We start from the raw sequence: 6269 nt of genomic DNA, 5'->3' as shown, positions 1-6269 counted from the left end.
AACTACTCAACAGTCATTAAAATGGGGATGTAGATGTCTTATATTTGATGTTCAACTGCAAATACAATCTTACTTTCCATTGAATATGGAAACCTCCATTCTAAAATTTACATGAAATTTATGGACAAAGGGAAAAAACATCATTGACAACAAGAAAAATGTTAAAATAAAAGTATTATATTAAAATTTCTCAGTAAGACAAAATGTACAAATATATAAGAAAGATATCATTCTATAAGCAAATTAAGATCCATTCTGTGTCAATAAATCCATGACCTGATTAAAGAAAGCCCCTTTGAATAAATAAATAAGGTGATTTTAAAATAATGAACAAAAGCAGATGAATTTTGTTACTTGCACTCTTTCTTTACTACGTAGCACAAATTATTTTCTAACAAGATTAAATAATATTGTTGACAAATTTTATGTATTCCTACCTTTTTCCGTTTTTTAAAATCTTTATGGAACCCTGTTATCTCTTTTGCATTTAAAACTCTTGACCATTTATTTGTATTTATCAAATCACCTCTTTATTTATTTAGTTAGTTAGTAGTTAGTTTATATTCAAGTTAGTTAACATACAGTGTAGTATTGGTTTCAGGAATAGAATTCACTGATTCATCACCTGCATATAACACCTAGTGCTCATCACAATAAATGCTCTCCTTAATGCCCATCACCCATTTAGCCCATCCTCCCACCCACCTCCTCTCCAGCAACCCTCAGTTTGTTCTCTGTATTTAAGAACCTCTTATGGTTTGCCTCCCTCTCTGTTTTTATCTTATTTTCCTTCTCTTCCCCTATGTCCATCTGTTGTGTTTCTCAAATTCCACATCTGAGTGATATCATATGATATTTCTCTATTACTGACTTATTTCGCTTAACACAATACACTCTAGTTCCATCCACATTATTGCAAATAGCAAGATGTCATTCTTTTTGATTGCCAAGTCGTATTCTGTTATATATATATATATATTCCAGTTTTAATTTTTTGAGGAACATCCATACTGTTTTCCAGAGTGGCTGCACCAGTTTACATTCCTACCAACACTGCAAAAGTGTTCCTCTTTCTCCACATCCTCTCCAACATCTGTTGTTTCTTGAGTTATCAATTTTAGCCATTCTGACAAGTGTGAGGGGGTACCTCATTGTGGTTTTGATTTGTATTTCTCTGATGATAAGCAAAATTTTTCAACAAGATACTAGCAAATTGAATTCAACAGTACATTAAAATAATTATTCACCATGATCAAGTGGGATTTATTCCTGGGCTGCAGGGCTGATTCAATATTCACAAATTAATCAGTGTGATACACCACATTAATAAAAGAAAGAATAAGAACCATATGATCCTCTGCAGAAAAAGCATTTGACAAAATATAGCACGTTTCTTGATAAAAGCCCTCAAGAAAGTAGGGACAGAAGAAACATAACTCAAGATCACAAAGACCATATATGAAAAGCCCACAGTTAGTATCATCCTCAGTGGGGAAAAATTGAGTTTTCTTCCTAAGATCAGGAACACGACAGGGATGTCACCATTGTTGTTTAACATAGTGTTGCAAGTCCTAACCTCAGCAAGCAGACAACTAAAAGAAGTAAAAGATCCAAATTAGCAAGGAAGAAGTCATGCTTTCATTCTTCACAAACGATATGCTATTCTAAGTGGAAAAGCGAAAGACTTCACCCAAAACCTGCTAGAATTGATACATGAATTCAGCAAAGTCACAAGATATAAAATCAATGTACAGAAATTGGTTTCATTTCTATACACCTATAATGAAGCAGCAAAAGAGAAATCAAGGAATCAATCCCGTTTACTATTGCACTAAACACCAAAAAATACCTAGGAATAAACCTAACCAAAGAGGTACAAGATCTGTACGTTAAAAACTATAGAAAGCTTATGAAGGAAATTGAAGAAAACACAAAGCAATGGAGAAACATTCCATGCTCGTGGATTGGAAGAACAAATATTGTTAAAATATCTATACTAGCCAAAGCAACCTACACATTCAATGCAATCCCTTTCAAAATAACACCAGCATTCTTCATAGAGCTAGAAAAAAACAATTCTAAAATTTTATGGAACCAGAAAAGACCCCAAATAGCCAAAGTAATGTTGAAAAAGAAAACCAAAGCTGGAACCATCACAATTCTGGACTTCAAGCTGTGTTACACAGCTGTAATCGTCAAGACAGTATGATACTGCACAAAAATAGACACATAGATCAATGGAACAGAATAGAGAACCCAGAAATGGACCCACAAATGTGTGGCCAATTAATCTTTGACCAAGCAGGAAAGAATATCCAATGGAGAAAAGACCGTCTCTTTAGCAAATGGTGCTGGAAAAACTGGATGGCAACATGCAGAAGAATGAAACTGGATCACCTTCTTACACCATACACAAAAATAGTCAAAATAGATTAAAGACCTCAGTGTGAGACAGGAAACCTTCAAAACCCTGGAGGAGAAAATAGGCAGCAACCTCCTTGACCTTGGCCACAGCAACTTCTTACTTGACATGTCTCCAGACCCAAGGGAAACAAAAGCAAAAATAAACTATTGGGACCTCATCGATATAAAAAGCTTCTGCACAGCGAATGAAGCAATCGACAAAACTAAAAGGCAACCTGTGGAATGGGAGAAGATATTTGCAAATGACGTACAGGATAAAGGGTTAGTATCCAAAATGTATAAAGAACTTATCAAACTCAACTCTCATAAAAACAAATAATCCAGGGAAGAAATGGACAGAAGATATGGATAGACACTTTTCCAAAGAAGACATCCAGTTGGCTAACAGACACAAGAAAAGATATTCAACATCATTCAAATCACCTCTTGGTCTTTTATTCTTCCCCAATTGGGTGTACTAGGAGCATCAGCGTATATATTGATAATTAAAAGGTTAAAAATAGAACAGACATGAACTCATATAGATATTTTTCTGATAATTTAGAGTTACCTCTTACATTTACTTACATGGTCTATAATAAATCACATTTGTCCTTTAATCCTAATAAGGACATGGACTTTATTATTATATGTTGTAGATACAGAAATTCAAGTTATAACTCACATTCTTTTTCCTTAAGGAAGTGCAATATAATCTCAATTTTTTTTTTGAGTAGCTTTAGCTGTTTCATTCTCTACCACTGATCATATGGTCGTGTAGGACAAAGACTATGTCTTACAGTTGATTGTGTCTTACTTCAATGCCTAACACAAGCTCTGTTCTTGGGAGATGCTGAGTCTGTATTTGTTAGTTGATAATGTTATATTGTAGGATAAAATCACATAAACTGTAAATAGTGCAGATGAATGTGAAATTATTAGGCTGGCTAAGTTCATTAAGTCTTTGTATGTAAAGCGATAAAAAAAAAGAGAGAGAAATCAAATGGACTGATCTTCTTCTGATAAGTAAAAATTAGTGAAGTCTGACTTCAAAAGAAATGACCATATATCAACTACTTTCCTGCCTGACTTACCTGGAAGGTTAATTTTACTGACCACTCCAGTATACCTATCGACTGTAACAACTGTATTAGCTATGCTTCCTTACTTTTTAAAATGCTTTCATTTATAACATCCAATAGGTTCTAAACCTAAACCTTAAACATGTCATGCTGTCATCTAACAAAAAAAATGATTATCTCAAGGTTTGATATCATAAAATTTATTATTCCTTGCATACATATAATGTATCAATATGTCAATTAATTTATTGACCTGAATTAACATGAATCTCAGAGAATTTGTTTCACACCCTTTGGTTATGCAGCTCATTGGGCTAGAGTTGGAAAGATAATAACAAACATTATATTTTATTGTCAAAAATATTCAAAATATTTTTTCTTGGGGAAATTAATTCTTCAATGTTAAGTTATAAAAAAGGCTAAATGCAAGGTAAAAAATTGAAAATACTATTTAGCTTAATTTGCTACATAGTTTTTTACTTACTTTGGTCCTAGTTTAATTGTTTGGTGTCAACTTCTTTTCTACATAAAATTCTAATTGTATTTTCTATAGATATAGAATTAAGAGAAACGGGTGCAGAAAAAAACTAAGCCTGTCAACAGAGAAATTAACAAAGGAAGAGTTAATTAAATGGGAAGAAATACATTGTTATAGTATTTAAAAAAAAAACCGGGGCAAGGAATTAAGTGACCTGGGTTATATCCTGGGCTCTGCTCAGAAAAACATGGCATTTAGTAAATAGATTCTAAGCCAATGTGTACATTTTATATGCATTACTTTGTTTACAAACTATCTCCAAGGTGTACTTTTTATATAAATTTTTTATATTACTTCATTTGGTTACAAAATTATACCCAAGATAAATATTATTCTCTTCTTTACAGATGAGGAAACAGGATTAGGGAGGTTAAGTAATTTGGGAAAGGTCACACAGGTAGTAAGTGCTTGGTTGATGTTAGAGCGAGGAAGTCTGATTCCAAATCCAGGTTCTTTCCATTTGTCATTTAGCTTATTTCAGACTCAATATGTTTATTTAGTTTTAAAAAAGGAAGGATCAGATAATCCTTTAACCTATGTCACTTTGTAGACACGACAAAGAAAAAATCAAAAGTTTAGTTTAAAAAAGTATGTGCACAATGACTGAAATAATAAAATAATGATAAAGAGATAGTCCATCTGTTTCTGTGGCAGCATCCCACTTCCTAGAATCCCCAACACCAAAATATTTTCTCTGCACAGGTTTCACTTATTTGAGTAAAAAAAAATGAAAAGTTATTATAGCCTGAAAAAAATTACAGCATTCATTTCTAATTCTAAAAAATGATGCTGGCACACTTTCACTAAACCAGAAAATACACCTTCCTTTCTCGTGAGCCTGATTCATATTTCTTTTATTAATTCAATATGGGGTTCATAGAACAATGCATTTTATGACTATTAATTCACAACCTGTCATCTCAATTTTCAAGTGGAACTCCCCTAACTGTGAAAAGAGTTTCATATTAAAATCCATAGTAGGATACGACCCATGGTTTTGTGCCTTGAGATTTCATCAGTGGAATTATAACCCCATAATTCATGGTTAACTGTTTGTAACTTCCATACTTGAATAATGTATATTTAAAGCATGTTTATAAGGCATGGAGATGCAAACATTTCTAAATTAATTTTTGTGTTCGTATTATAGGCTGTTTTCCTTGATGTGATTTTTCTACTCCAATTTAATGAATTAAAAAGTGAAGCAAATTGGAAAATGAAAATGGTGGAAAATACAAGTGTAATTTCTTTGGATACTTTTATAGATAAGGTTAGAAGGACTGACTTATATATATTACTTGAAGTACCCAGCATGGTCTTCAACGTTCTCCTCAAATCCTGCCACTGTGCAAGTAAGGGTGCCTTAAATTTATCTTAATAGTAACTTTTAAAATAAGCTTTATTTCTTAAATTTGAGAATTTAATAATAGGTTAGAAATGGTTTTTTTAACCAGTTGTTTATATTTCAGTGTGAATACATTCCTTATATTTTCTGAGAGCTTTCACTTAACAATCTTTATTAAATCAATTAATTAATGTTATAACTAGAGGCCAGACCATCCTAAGCAATGAGCTACATAGATTGGTCCTGTACTCATGGAGGATGTAGAGTGAGACTGCGGCTAGCATAGGTAGGTCAGGCCAAGATTCTCTGGGGTGCAGAAATTAGACTGAAAATTGAACGTGAGAAGTCTTAATGAGAGAGCTCCATGTGGAAGGAACAATAAGTGCAAAGATACAGAGATAGAAACAATCTTAGCATGTTTAAAGAATAGAAAGAAAGCCAGTGAGGCTTACAGTTGGAGAGAAGAGAGAGAGGTCTGGAAGAAAATATTAAATAGATCTGCCAAGAACTAGGTGTGTAGAATATTGTGAGCCATGGTAGGGAGTCTGGTTTGATTCTAAGTATAGGAAGACGTTTTTAGACAAAAGAAGATTTTGATTCAACTTATTTAAAAAAATTATTCTGTATGTTCTTTGAAGAATGGATTATTGAGGCCAAGTGTAGGAAGGTATAAATGTAAGATGGCAATTTCTTATTTATTTATTTATTTATTTATGACTGAATGATGGAACATGGGGTTGCCAATGGAAATGGAGAGAAACATACTTAAGATATATTTTGGAAATCATGTCAACAGAGTCACCAATTAATTAATTGGATTCAAGGAAGAAGGAAGAGTTAAATACAAAGGAGCACTCTAGGATTTTTTACCCAATCTTACAGGTAGTTCCACTTATCATAA

The sequence above is a fragment of the Panthera leo genome, chromosome B2 (assembly GCF_018350215.1).
Source record: "Panthera leo isolate Ple1 chromosome B2, P.leo_Ple1_pat1.1, whole genome shotgun sequence".
In the NCBI taxonomy this organism is placed as follows: domain Eukaryota; kingdom Metazoa; phylum Chordata; class Mammalia; order Carnivora; family Felidae; genus Panthera; species Panthera leo.
The sequence above is the reverse complement of the archived record's forward strand: the minus strand, read 5'-3'. Positions refer to the sequence as shown.